The sequence below is a fragment of the Lathyrus oleraceus genome, chromosome 3 (assembly GCF_024323335.1).
Source record: "Lathyrus oleraceus cultivar Zhongwan6 chromosome 3, CAAS_Psat_ZW6_1.0, whole genome shotgun sequence".
Classification (NCBI taxonomy): Eukaryota; Viridiplantae; Streptophyta; class Magnoliopsida; order Fabales; family Fabaceae; genus Lathyrus; species Lathyrus oleraceus.
The window spans coordinates 148,918,080-148,934,054 of record NC_066581.1 but is presented as its reverse complement, the minus strand read 5'-3'; positions in this window follow the sequence as shown (position 1 = coordinate 148,934,054).

Here is a 15,975-nt window from a genome sequence, read left to right as displayed (position 1 = left end):
CATAAATCACGTCGTTTCACTCATGCATATCATTCATAAAGTATAACATGAAATCATGCAAACGAGAAAAGCCAAAAATCCAGTTTTATTGACTAACCCAAATCCTAACCTTAGCTTGGCTCTCATCATATTACATGCATTCCCAACGGGCAAATTTTTGGATACGTTAGTGTTTAATCCTCATCTACCTTTAATACTTGAAAAGCTTCCGCAATTCTTGTATTCAAGTTCAAGAAGATTAAATAGGGGAAACTGTCGTACCCCAAAATTTTCTCTCCCTTTTCGCTTCTCATCTGACTTATAACTTGAGACTCACTCATGACTCATTCATGTGCATCGTTCATTCATGATTAAAACTTTCTAATATGCATTATAGATTCAGGGTTTATGGCTAATGAAAATCAGGTTTTTAAGTTGAGGATTGTGGTATTGCTCATCATGTGGAGAGAAACCCTAATTTCTGGATTCTTTGGGACCTTGACTCTTGTGGCCTACATCTTGACATTCATTTGTACCTCCCAACCCTAATTCTTGATCTTTTCTATTGGGGTATCTTGTGCTTGATCTTATATGCATTGACTAGGCTTTTGAACCCTGATTGTAGGCCCATGTTTTGAGATGCTTCTTGTGGAGCTCTATGCTTGGTTGGAAAACTTGTTGATTGACTTTTGGACTGGGTAGTCACCCAAACCCTAGTTATTGATCTTGGAAGGTTGTGAATCATGTGGTGGAAACCCTAGATAATGGTTGTGGCACAATCATCAATTGTGTGTGCATTCAGGTTTGAGGATTCATCCTATTCATAGACCCGTTATAGATGATTTGTTGCTTGATTAAGATTCATGTTCCTAATTTCTCGATTAAAAGTTCATTCATGGATTTACTTGTTCATAGAATGGCATATTTCATTTGGTTCAGGGCATTAAGATCCACATCCAATTTCAATTGTCCATACAAAAATAGACATCTTCACCTAAGTTGACTTTTTGGTCAATTAGTTAACCAAAGTCAATCATCTAACCAAAGTCATTTTCCAAGTCATAAACCTTTAACCATGCCCATGTCCCAACCTTTCTCGTCTTTAAACTTTGGTCACGTTTATATCTCAAAACCTTTCTATTCATATGTACATACGTTAGCATCACATACTTTAAATTTCACAGCTATTCTTATCTTCTTTATTTCATGTCATAACACATTGCTACATTACCTTCTAGGTCTTTTCATTTCCATTCACATGTTTTATTTATAACCAAAAACACGATTTGAATCCATGACCAAATGAGAATACATTTGAAACGAATCTTTAAACCCTAAATCATTTCCAATTAACATTCAGTAACCATTATGTAAGACCCCAATTTTGACCCTAAGATCCCTCATGGCATCATAACATTGCACATTGCATTTTCCTCAAGGATCATAGCATCTTGGCTCCTTAACCTTTGGGTGGGAAATTTTGTGAGTTGGTTTGAGACCACCAAGCATGCTTTAATTGTATATTATTGCTCTTCTTATTTTTTTTACTAACCAAAAGCACAAAAATATGTCACTAACATCTTTTGTTTTGTAGCTTGAGCAATCATGTGATCCAAGGCTCCTAGGAGACCCTATGCTCATTGATTTGGCCAGGTGAAGGTGAAAGCATATGACAATGGTTCACAAAGCTCTAAATCATCATATATGCCTCCAAAGTATCTCAAATCATCATTTTTTATCAAAGCAAACCAAAGGGCTTGAGGCTTGTTTCACAAGGAAACCCTAATTCATCTGTTCATCAACTGTGTCTTGCTCATGAAGCAACCTCAACCCACAGTCAAATACAATCAAGGGAAGTTCTTACATTCATAATTTCATGCATATTTGAGCTTATTTGAGTGTCCTCAATCATCAATTCACCAAAATTTGAGGCATGGACTTGAGAAGTTGATCAGTCAATTCATCTGACTATTTTGAAGTACACTGAGACCTAACTTTTGATGTGTTTGTCAAATGGAGATGTCCCCAAGCGAAAAAATGTTCTTAAGAACCATATGAACAACTTTCATGTTCATAAAAAATTGATTTTAAGCTTGGAAGGTCATCATCCATTTCAAAACATTATAGGTCATTTTGACTAAAACCCTAATTTTGGGTCAACTTCCCAAGAACATAACTCACTCATTTTTCATGATTTTGAGGTGGGATAAAATGCATTGGAATTTTAAGATATCTAATTTATTTTTTATGTTTGACAAACTTTCATAATCCTAAACGAAATACATGTGATAATGCAAAACATTATAGGTCACTTTGGACCAAAGGCATTGAAATGTGAAAAAGTCCAACTTCAAGTGCCCATAACTTTCTCATACAAAATTCAAATGATGCAAAATTTGAGTCCAAATTTATTTTCTTGAAAAGATCTACAACTTTAATGTTGAAGGTTTTGTAATTTGGAGCTTGCATCATTGAAACAGAAGGGCTTGAAGTTTGGCCATTTTTGAAAATTTCACATACACATGTTTTGCACTTTGCACTTCATGATCAATTTTCATCAATTTCCCAATTCCAAATGAAGTTTTGCCCAACATAACAATTGATCCTCATGCCAAGAGCTTTCCAACCATTACCCATAAGGCCATGTTCTAGTTTTGGAGGTGGCATTTTCGAAGAGGATAATATTTTAGTGCATTTTTGGAAACTAATTGAAAACACATTGCATAAGCTAATGGTATCATTTTTGCACGACCATTCCATCATGTTATGATCTTAGCTTGTCAAACCAAGAGGAATTGGGCCCTCCATGCGCATGTACAGGCCCATGCATGGAGGCCCTTTCCATTCATGCACATGCATTGCTCATGCATACCTTTGCCATTTGCTATAAATAAGAGTCCATAGCTTCATAATTTCACAACCTGGAGGCGCCTGTTATGCTGCAAGAATCCCTCCATAGCCTCACTTAAAGGAACTCTCTCTTTCTCTTCAAATTTTCAGATCTGAATTTCAATTTCATTGATTGATTTTCAGACTCGTGGATCCTTAACCTTGCTTCATCTTCATCCTGAAATCATACTGCAAGCATTAGCAAAGGAGAATCGTGCTCTCAAGATCCACATTTCAGAGGTGGATGCTCAAACTTATTTTCTTCGAAACTCTTTGTTTATAGCTTGTTTATTGCATTTACTGGGTTGGCTGAAGTCCTCTCATCATAGGCAATTTATTTATGCTTTGAATTTTGAAATTCCATCAAGTTTCAATTGAACACCATTTTTTTCAATCTTTGATTCCTCTCTCGATGGAAGTCTAGAGTGGAAATAGATGGCACAGGGGTGATGCACATCAACTCAGCTTTCCATTGTTGTGTAGATCGTGGCATTTGATGGAGGTTGCTTGTCTGCAACTCTCACCGGAACCGAAGGTCTCACCGGAGAAGACGGTGGTGTACACCACCGTCCCAACTCCAGATCAAATCCTGGCCGCGCGATCTCATTTCTAGATCTAATCTGGATATATCATTGTTATGACTTATTTAATGGCAGCGTGTTTCGCATTGACTTGAGTGTATGTTGGACGCGCGCATGTGATCCGTGTGATGTGCCAGCTCAATTAATGAGCTCCTGATCCAACGCCTCACGTTTTTTCTTATTTTAATTTCTGATTTTAATTTCCATTTTATTTCTTTTATTCCATTTCATTTCAAAAAATCATATCTCACTCATTATTGGTCCAAAAAAATGTGAGACCAATTGCATTATTTCTCTTTTAATTTCTAGTTTCTAAAAATGATTTTTAATATTTTTTATTTCATCATTTGATATTTTTTATGAATTTTCTCTTTTCTGGTTATTTTTAATTTATTTTAAATAGTTTTCAATATCCAAAAAATACAAAAATATTTTCTCAATCTCTTTGAATGATGATGTGTCTATGAAAAATATTCTCATCAATTTATTAACTAATTTGAGATTTATTTGAGATTTTAATTCAATTAGGTTATTTTTATGCATTTTTAATTGATTAAAAATAGTTTCTGGTTTCTAAAAATGCAGAATTTTTTGTCAAACTTTGTTTGACTTTGTTGAACTTAGGATGATCCATTTGGACATTTCAAAGTTGATTTGAAATGGATTTGAAGTTTGACCTTTAATTGTTTATTTTAATTCAAGTATTATTTTAATTTTGAAAAATACCAAAAATATTTTATTTGTTTCTTGACTTCTAAACTTCATCTTGCTTCTGTTTACTAATGTTTGACCTTGATTTCATCTATCTTTGGTCAATGTATGTTGGTTGCCTCATTTGATTTCCATTAATGCACTTTCTTATTCATCTTCTTCTTCTTCTTCTTTTTCTTTTTTGATCAATGGGTTAAAGATTGGTGGTTGACCTTGATGTATGGGAGGTTTAACCTTCCTTGATTCAAATCTAATTCATCTTGATCATAGATCAAGTGAATGGCTTTGCATTAAGGATAGGTTGCTTCCTAATCAAGCAAAGAACCTAAATCAATACAAGATCATTTCTCATTCTTCTTTTTGGCATGACAAGTTGTAGGAGCTTGATTCACTAACCAAGATCTCTAACTTGTATTATTGCCTATATTTTTATTGACCGATCTCAGATAGGTGTGACTACTACATTAGTCCACTTACGATTGCTTAACAAAGCGCTAAATTGCCTTATGGCACACTAACACTAACCATTAACCATTAACATTTAATTCTTGCATTTTACATTTATGCAATTTACTATTCTTGTACATATTATTCATTTGTTTTTCCCCTTTTGCTATGTTTATGTTAATGCAATTTACCTTTTGCTCACTTGAGCACATAATTGTGTATATATTATTATGCTTGTGTTTTGTTTTGATTGTTGTGAACCAAAATGCAAAAAATGGACAAAAAGGACTTAGATTCTACGACATTCCCTATGCAAAAATGGAGTAAAAAGGCCTTAATGTTGAAGATGGATTGGAAGGACCCAATTTCTAAACTCACTCTTGTCCATTCTTGGTTTGCATTATAGAACTTTTTGATGTGTGTGTGTGCTTTTGTGCTAGGGATTCCTATTTGAGCCAAATGGAAGAATCATTGTCATATGCATCTAAAGTGAGAGATACAAGAGCCATTGGAAGATTTCTAAGAGCTTTGCTTGATTGATTGATTGCTTGAGTATACACTTATTTGCTTGCTTATTCCAAAGGATGGGAGCTACTTGGATCATCAATATGATCTCAAGAAGGGAACTCCATTTGTGGTCTTATTTCTTCTCCTTCATCTCTTGTATGCTTAGGACTTAGTCATTCTTCTTCTTCCCTCCACTCTAACCCAGGCCAAAACTTTTGTGCAAACATTAACATTTGGTTTTAAACATTAGAAACCTAAGCATTATGCTTTTGATTTTCAAACTTTCTTTTCATAACACTTCTTTTGAATTGAATCTTTAAGTCAACTTTGACCATATTTTGTAAATACTTTTCATTGGTAAATATAACCCATTCAAATGTTTTGTGGTTTCAATGGCCACTTCTTATCAAAAAGTTTTCATAACCTTTAGCTATTAGGTTTGAGTTATCCTTGAGGTAGATATAATACTCACATATATCCTTAGTGGTGGACAATGAGTCTTCCATGCTTATTATAGGGTTAACCCCTCACTAGCATGTTGAAGTTATCCTCACATGGTGGATTTGTGGTCTTAGGTCGAGTTTTCTCCCTTGGATAACAAAAGACCTTAAGGCTTTTGGACCAATCAATTCACCAACTTCTTTTGATATTTTTACCCCGAACTACGAGGTTTTGATCCTAATCTTTTTTAAGATGGTACGTAGGTAATGGGTTTATCCATTCAAACACAAAAATTGTAAATAATTTGTACATTTTTCTCTCATCTCCCCAATCGTGTTTGCACAAATAATTTTCACAAAATACCAACCTACCTTACAACAATTGTGAAAAGGGCTCCCTAGGAGTACCTAGGATGTTTTGGGTGCTTAAAATCTTCCCATTGCATAACCAACCCCCTTACCCCGATCTCTGACATTTTTATTAGTTTTTGATTCGATAAAACTTCTCGGTTTTTGTTCGCTTTCTAACCTTTCCTTTGGATAAATAGAAGTGCGGTGGCGACTCGACTTGTATGGTTTACTTTTGATTTAGTCAATAAATCTAAAGCTAACGAATACCCCGCTACAGAAAAATGGCGACTCTGCTGGGGAAATTTACCTAGTGGGTTTTGCCTACTTTTCACATATTTGTTGTATTGTATTGAATATTATTTTTGTGACATATTTTTTTATAATTTGGGATTACTGTATTGTATGTGATGAATTAATTGCTTGATATATTAATTCCTTGTATGCTTGGTGATCTTTGTGAGATGAGTTCTATACTCGGACTCGAGTGCACCTAGGATAGGAGAATGGCATAGTCTTGTTGACTTGTGTGGAGTTATTCCTTAGCAAGTTGACTTGCAAGCCCATTCACTTGGTGGAGGTCATGTTGGGATCAATAATGTCACACGAGTAGTCGTGGTTAGGAATTACTCTTTCCAATATAGACCTTAGAAGCCAAGGACCTTAGTCTACCAAGCCCATATTGGCCTATTTTTAGGACGTAGTGCGAAGGTCGTTCAAGTGTAAGATTTGATACGATTGTCACGCGATACTACACTCATAAGAGTCTATCTTGAGAATATTTTTGGAATACGAGTAGTCGTTTATCCGATAATATCCGAAAGATGGGATGATGACTATGGGAACCTCTTGTAGAACATGTTTGGCAGGTTTAAACCCTAGTAGACTCCCTTTGGGTGGTTCTTAACCGAGACTCCATGCTCGTGACTTGCAAAAAACCCTTGATTCATGGTTGATCCGTTCTTCTACATCCTTAATATCAATGGAACTTGGGTGTTGATAAGGTGTAAACCATAATCCACCAAAATGGATGATTGATATTAAGGATGACTTGATCCATCCCATGACCTTTGTGTGGTGTGCTTTGCTTGATCCTTGAGTGTGATTGTTGCATCCATGCATTCATGCACCCATTTGCATCCATATCATCAACAATGAGAAAATTTTCAAGGAACTTGAGAGGTCTATTTGCAAATTTTCAGACATGGATAGACAAAGAAGGAATACAAAGAAGTACAGTTTCAGACAACCCGACTTGAAAGAGTTGAGGAGTTTGACATCCTATGTATTAGACCCCTTGGAGTTCAAGGCTCGTCATGGGAAGCTTCTATCTATTATGGCTACTCAGGTGGATGAAGGTCTGATGAGTGTATTGGTGCAGTTCTATGATCCCTTGTACCGTTGCTTCACATTTCTGGATTTCCAGCTTTTGCCTACGCTTGAGGAGTATGCCTATCTTGTGGGTATACCTATCCAAGATCAGTTGTCGTTCAGTGGCTTAGAGAGGGTTCCTACTTCTCAAGAGATTGCTGATATGTTGCATATAGATGAATCTCTGGTTGGCGCTCATATGACTACCATAGGTGGAATTCAAGGTCTCCCTTCTAAGTTCCTCATTGCTCAAGCTACCTTGTATGGGAAGGCCATGAGTGAGGATGCCTTTGAGGCCATATTTGTACTTCTCATCTATGGGCTAGTGTTATTTCCCAACATCGACAAGTTCGTGGATGTGAACGCTATTAGGATTTTCTCTACTCTTAATCTGGTTCCGACTCTGTTATACAGGTGGTTTATTTCGCACTTGCCACAGACGGTCGCCTTCAAGGAGAACAAAGGATGTCTACGGTGGTCCACGTGGCTTATGTCTCTCACTAATGATGATATCTTTTGGTATAACCATGTATACGATGGTGTGCAGATTATCGACTCCTGTGGTGAATTCTCCAATGTGCCTCTTCTTGGGACATGTGGTGGGATTAACTACAACCCTATTTTGGCACGTCGTCAGTTTGGGTTCCCCCTAAAGGATAAACCTAATAACGTTCTGTTAGAGGGTGTATTCTTTCAGGAGGGTAAAGATCCCCAAGGCTTGAAGGGCAGGATGGTTCGCGCTTGGCGCAAGATCCATAGGAAGGGAAGGAAAGAGCTTGGTCCGAAGAACTGTATTGCTTTGGAACCCTATACCTCGTGGGTTAGGAGGAGAGCTTCCGAGTACCTTATGCCTTATGATTATCCAAGACCTACACCTTTGGTAGTGGATGGGCCTTCAACCCTCCCTGACCAAGGAGTAGAGGAGTTGAGAGACGAAGACCGTTCGCGTGCTTGGATCCGTGAACGAGAAGAGCTACTTCAGCAGCTTAGAGATAAGGATGCATTGATAGAGTTTCTTGAGCATCAGGTTATCGACGAGCCTGATGATGTGGTGACTTCTCTTCTTCCTCGGTCTTCCAAGTTTTGGAAGAGGAAGTACGATCGACTCGCCAAAGAGAAGGCAGATATGGAGGAAGCCTATGAGAGGGAGGTGAAGAGGCTTCGTGCAACTTATCTTCCAGTCTCCAGAGCTTTAGACGACTATTTCTAGGGTTCCATAGGATGTTCATTTTCCTTCTCTCTTGTATTGTATTTGGTTACCAAGACTGTACTTCTTTGGTGTAAAAATATTTTCCAAATATTATTAATATGAGAGTACCATATATGTCTAAATGATTAATATTTTCAATATTTGCAAATAGGACTCTAAAGTTCCTCTGATAAATAAAACAAATCATATGCACAAGCATTGCATGCATCATGTGCATAACCAGGTTTTGCTCCAGGCTTCTTGTTCAATGGTCTAACTTTGTATTCTTCATTTATTTTGAAGACAAACTGACTCACCGGTACTACACTCGAGCCAACACTTCAAAACTGATGGATCACCTAGAGCAAGAGAACTAAGAAATCAAGGAGGAAGTGGCCAGATTGACTGCCCTGATGGAGTCTTTCATGGCCGCCCAAAGCCAGTCGTCTCCAACGCCTTCAACTTCTCCCCAGAGGACAGTCATCTCTGAGATTGTCTTTTCAACAGTGCCTGTTGCCAGCGCCCAATTTGCGCCAACTGCTATGCCAGCTGGGTTTCCCTGGGGGATGCTCGCAAACTTTGTTCTTGAGGGTCTTGCCCCCACGTTTGCTTCTCTGTCGGTATCTAGCCTGGTCCTCACCGTTCCACCTCCGGTCGTGTATACTATGCCAAGAGTAGACGACATCATCTACCACTCTGAGCCGCCTGAGGGCCCAGACGTATATGAAAAGATGGATGCTATGAATGATCAGTTTCTTGAGCTCCACAAGGAACCTAAAACTCTCAGAGGGAAGGACCTCTTTGGCAAGTTTGCTGCTGAACTCTGCCTAGTTCCGAATGTCAAGATCCCTGTAAAGTTCAAAGTGCCTGACTTTGAAAAGTACAAGGGAAATACTTGCCCTCTCGGTCACTTGGTTATGTATGCAAGGAAGATGTCGACTCAGACCGACAATGATCAGCTCCTCATTCATTATTTCCAGGACAGTCTGTCTGGTGCTGCCCTGAGATGGTATATGGGCTTGGACAGCGCGAACATCTGATCCTTCAATGATCTTGGCGAAGCTTTCGTCAAGCAATACCAGTATAACGTGGATATGGCTCCCGATAAGGATCAATTGAGAGCTATGTCCCAAAAGGACAAGGAAACTTTCAAAGAGTACGCCCAGAGGTGGCGAGAGCTAGCTGCACAGATTGTGCCTCCGCTGGAAGAAAAAGAAATGACCAAGATATTCCTGAAGACCTTGAGCTCATTTTATTATGAGCGGATGATTGCCAGCGCTCCATCTGATTTCACCGAGATGGTGAATATGGGGATGCGTCTGGAGGAAGGAGTCAGGGAAGGGCGCCTGACTAGAGAAGAAGGCTCTTCTGCCAAACGATATGGGGCATTTGGAAAGAAGAGAGATGGTGAGGCACATAGCATCAGGTGGAAGACCGTGCGTCCCGCCGGTAATCAGCATCAGGTGGCTCACATAGCACATGTTTTCAGGGAAAACCAGCATTATCAGCATAATAATAACCAGCAACAACAACATCAACAATATCAACAACAACATCATCGTCCTCAACAGCAGGCCTACCAACCTCGAAACAATAATCAGACCAGTACAAGCTATGAGAGGAAAAGGGTCACTTTTGATCCTATTCCAATGACCTACGCAGAGCTATATCCCTCTTTGATAGAGAGGAAACTGATCATTCCACGCGACCCACCGGCTATACCTACCAACCCTCAGTGGTGGTATAAGCCCGAGCTACATTGTGTTTATCATTCCGGTGCCCCCGGACATGATGTGGAAAATTGCTACCCGCTGAAGACCAAGGTTCAAGACCTTGTGAGAAGTGGTATCTTGTGTTTCGAGGACGTAGGTCCCAACGTCAAGAAGAACCCATTGCGCGAGCATGGGAAATCTGCTGTCAACATGGTCCAGGGCTGCCCTGGTAAATATAAAGTCAAATATGTCAGCCATATTCGACAATTATTGGTCGAGATGCACAGACTATTGTGTGAATACAGTCACTATGAGCACGACCATGACAGATGTCGTGTCTGCACTGTCAATCAGAGGGGATGTCGCCAAGTTCGTAAAGACATCCAAGAAATGCTGGATGAAGGTGTAATTGAAATACTTCAGAATCGCGATGAAGATGATGAAGTCAATGTGATATCACCAGTGTTTTGGATCCCAGAGCATGTTGTCATCCGATATGATGGCAGCAAACAAAAGGCTTCTCCCTCTTTGATAATTAAACCAGCTGACCATATGCCATAATCTTCTGATAAGGTTGTCCCCTATCGTTACAATGTTGTGGCATTGGAAGATGGGAAGGAGGTGCCCCTGCCCTCTACCTCTGTTGGTAACATCACTGATGTCAGCGGCCTAACCCGTAGTGGTCGTGTTTTCTCGGCTCCGCCGAAACCTCAGGCTGACACCAGAAGGGCTGATATTGCTGATTGCGTTGTCCGTCCGATTGGAAACACTGTTGTTGCTCTGAATCCGGCACTTATTGCTAATAAACCTGCCACCGCTGTAAGAACTCTTGTCTCTGCTGGCCAGAATGGCACAATGAAAGAAGACTATGATGAGATGTTGAGGCTCATCAAGAGGAGTGAATACAACATTGTAGATCAGCTTCTACAAACGCCATCAAAGATCTTTGTGCTATCTTTGCTAATGAATTCAGAACCACACCGTGAAGCTCTGCAAAAGGTGTTGGATGTGGCGTATGTAGACCATGATGTCACAATAGAACAATTTGATAGTATTGTTGCAAACATTACCGCTTGTAACAATCTGAGTTTTTGTGATGTTGATCTCCCTGAGGAGGGAAGAGACCATAATTTGGAACTTCACATATCTATGAGCTGCAAGGATGATGCCATGTCTAATATGCTGGTAGACATTGGATCATCATTGAATGTGTTGCCAAAGTCCACTCTGGCTAGATTGTCATACCAGGGGCCTCCCATGAGGCAGAGTGGAGTAGTGGTAAAAGCTTTTGATGGATCCCCTAAAACGGTGATTGGTGAGGTTGAACTCCCAGTCAAGATTAGACCAAGTGATTTCCAGATCACTTTTCAGGTCATGGATATCCACCCATCATATAGCTGTCTGTTGGGAAGACCATGGATTCACGAGGCAAGCGTCGTGACATCCACCCTACACCAAAAATTGAAATTTATCAAGAACAAAAAGTTGGTGGTGGTAGGGGGAGAGAAGGCTCTCCTGGTTAGCCATCTGTCTTCCTTTTCTTACATAGACGCTGAGGATGAAGTTGGGACGCCGTTCCAAGCTTTATCTATTGCCGAGCCTTCTAAGAAAGGAACTTCTTCATTTGCATCCTACAATGATGCTAAGTTGGCCATTGAGCATGGCACAACTACCCGTTTAGGACAAATGATCAAGATAGAAGACAATAAATCCCGGGCTGGCATAGGGTATTCTTCTGGAACTTTCAACAAGCGTGGGCTGTTTCAGAGTGGTGGGTTCATCCACACCGTCAAAGACGAGGAAACTGCTGCTATTGTGGAAGAGGATGTAGAGGAGGATTCTGGCAACTTTGTCATCCCTGGAGGGGTCTGCAATAACTAGGTCACTGTTGATGTTCCAACAGTCGTCCATAAGTCAACGTATTGTTCACTATTTGTTTAAAAAACCCTTCTCCCATGCCAAAAGGAGGAGTGATGACATTGTTGGCTCATAAATACAATGATATTTTCATTCAATAAATTCATGTTAAATGTTTGTTTTTCCAACTTATTTTCACTTTTTTCTTTTTGCATGAAATTGGTGATCACATAAAACCTTAAAAATAGAATAAAATTAATCTTTTCATCTGCATAATGATTTGCCTTGTTTGAATTCTAAAATCTCTTTTACATCCAAAATCATTATGCAGGTTGATCAAACCCATTGAACATAATGATCCAACACCATCTCCCAACTTTGAGTTCCCTGTATTTGAGGCCGAAGAAGATGATGTTGTAGAGATTCCTGACGAGATTACCCATCTACTGGAGCACGAAGAGAAGATCATTCAGCCACATCTTGAGAATCTGGAAACAGTCAACTTGGGGTTTGAGGATTGTGTTCGTGAAGTGAAGATTGGGGCACTCCTGGAAGAGTCTGTAAAGAAGGGGTTGATTGAATTGCTACGAGAATACGTCGACGTATTTGCCTGGTCATATGAAGACATGCCTGGTGTGGATACTGATATCGTACAACATTTCCTGCCTTTGAAACCTGAGTGCATGTCTATAAAGCAGAAGCTCAGAAGCACTCATCCTGATATGGTAGTGAAGATTAAAGAAGAAGTTCAGAAGCAAATTGATGCGGGGTTTCTGGTGACTTCTACATATCCTCAATGGGTGGCCAATATTGTGCCCGTGCCTAAGAAAGATGGAAAAGTCCGAATGTGTGTGGACTATAGAGACTTGAATAAAGCTAGTCCGAAAGATGATTTTCCTCTACCACATATTGATATGCTGGTAGATAATACAGCTAAATTCAATGTCTTCTCATTTATGGACGGATTTTCCGGATACAACCAGATTAAAATGGCACCCGAGGATATGGAGAAGACAACATTCATCACACCTTGGGGAACATTCTGTTATCGAGTGATGCCCTTCGGTTTGAAGAACGCCGGAGCCACGTAACAACGAGCTATGACTACCTTGTTCCATGATATGATGCACAAGGAGATCGAGGTGTATGTTGATGATATGATTGCGAAGTCAAGAACGGAAATTGAACATGTAGAGCACTTGTTGAAGCTTTTTCAGCGTTTGAGGAGGTACAAGCTTCGTCTGAATCCTAACAAGTGTACATTTGGAGTCCGTTCCGGCAAGTTATTGGGCTTTATTGTCAGCGAGAGAGGTATTGAAGTTGACCCTGCCAAGGTCAAAGCAATACAAGAGATGCCTGCGCCCAAAACTGAGAAGCAAGTCCGAGGTTTTCTTGGCCGTCTGAATTATATCTCCAGATTTATGTCCCACATGACTGCCACATGTGCGCCGATATTCAAGCTCCTCCGGAAAGATCAGCGTCATGATTGGACCGAGGATTGCCAAAAAGCCTTTGACAGTATTAAAGAGTATTTGTCCGAGCCTCCGATTCTGTCTCCGCCTATGGAAGGGAGACCCTTGATTATGTATCTGACAGTTCTTGAAGACTCAATGGGTTGTGTCCTTGGTCAGCAAGACGAATCAGGGAAGAAAGAGTATGCTATCTACTACCTGAGTAAGAAGTTCACTGGTTGTGAGTCTCGATACTCGATGCTTGAGAAAACATGTTGTGCTCTGGCTTGGGCTGCTAAGCGCTTACGCCAATATATGTTAAATCATACGACTTGGTTGATATCCAAAATGGATCCAATCAAGTATATCTTTGAGAAGCCTGCTTTAACTGGGAGGATTGCTCGTTGGCAGATGTTGTTGTCTGAGTATGATATTGAGTATCGAGCTAAGAAAGCTATTAAAGGTAGTATCTTGGCTGACCACTTGGCACATCAACTAATTGAGGATTATCAGTTAGTTCAGTACGACTTCCCTGACGAGGAGATTCTGTATTTGAAAATGAAAGATTGCGATGAGCCTACGCTTGATGAAGGGCCAGAGCCTGGTTCCCGATGGAGCATGGTGTTTGATGGCGCTGTAAATCAATATGGAAATGGTATTGGGGCAGTGATTATTACTCCTCAGGACACACATTTTCCTTTTACAGCAAGGCTAAATTTCAAATGCACGATAATATGGCGGAGTATGAGGCCTGTATTATGGGTTTGGAAGAGTGTATTGATCTTAGGATCAAGCATCTCGATGTTTACGGTGATTCGGCCCTGGTTGTTAATCAGATTAAGGGTGAATGGGAGACGAATCAGCCTGGCCTCATCCCATATAGAGACTATGCAAGGAGGATTTCAACATTCTTTACTGAGGTTGACTTCCATCATATTCCTCGAGATGAGAATCGGATGGCAGATGCACTTGCTACACTTGCTTCGATGATCGTGGTGAGACTTTGGAATAAAGTCCCTAATATCACTGTGATGCGCTTGAATAGACCGGCTCATGTATTTGCAGTAGAAGAAGTGAAGGATGATAAGCCATGGTATTATGACATCAAGTGTTTTCTCCAAAGTCAGAGTTACCCGTCTGGGGCATCTGTGAAGGATAAAAAGACTTTGAGGAGATTATCTGGAAATTTCTACCTCAATGGCGATGTGCTTTATAAGATAAATTTTGACATGGTTTTTCTCAGATGCGTGGATAGACACGAAGCAGACCTGTTAATGACTGAAGTCCATGAGGGTTCATTTGGTACTCATTCCAATGGACATGCCATGGCAAGGAAGATGTTGAGAGCAGGCTACTATTGGCTGCCAATGGAGTCTGACTGCTGCAAATATGTTAAGAAATGCCATAAGTGTCAGATTTATGCGGATAAGATTCATATTCCCCCGACACTTCTAAATGTGATTTCATCACCATGGCCTTTCTCCATGTGGGGAATTGACAAGATTGGCATGATAGAGCCGAAAGCGTACAACGGTCACAGGTTTATTCTCGTAGAAATTGATTACTTCACCAAGTGGGTTGAAGCGACATCGTATGCAAATGTGACCACGCAGGTGGTTGTGAAGTTTATCAAGAATCAACTCATATGCCGTTATGGTGTGCCAGACAAGATCATTACCGATAATGGATCTAACTTGAACAACAAGATTATGAAAGAGTTGTGTAGCGAGTTCAAGATTGCACATCATAATTCTTCTCCTTATAGACCCAAGATGAATGGAGATGTTGAAGCTGCTAATAAGAACATCAAGAAGATTATCCAGAACATGGTTGTTACATAGAAAGATTGGCATGAGATGCTGCCATTTGCTTTGCATGGCTACCGTACATCTGTCAGCACTTCAATAGGGGCAACCCCTTTCTCCCTTATTTATGGCATGGAGGCTGTGCTCCCAGTAGAGGTGGAGATCCCATCAATGAGAGTCTTGATGGAAGCCAAGTTGAGTGATGCTGAATGGGTCCAGAGTCGTTATGACCAACTGAATCTGATAGAAGAGAAGAGATTGACTGCCATGTGCCATGGTCAGTTATATCAACAGAGGATGAAGAAAGCCTTTGATAAGAAGGTCAAGCCTCGTGTGTTCCGAGAAGGCGACCCCGTGCTCAAGAAAGTTTTGTCTTTTGCACCTGATTCCAGGGGCAAGTGGATTCCAAACTATGAAGGTCCATATGTTGTTAAGAGAGCCATTTCATATGGTGCTTTGATACTCACAACTATGGATAGGGAGGATTTCACTCGTCCTGTGAATTCAGATGCAGTCAAGAAATACTTCGCCTAAAAGAAAAACAGAATAGCTCGCTAAGTTGAAAACCCGAAAGGGCGACTTAGGCAAAAATGAGCGTCTCGGTGGATTGAAAACCCGAAAGGGCGGTCTAGGCAAAAGTTAGAGACATAAAAAAATGAATATATATCCCGCTAGATTGAGTACCCCA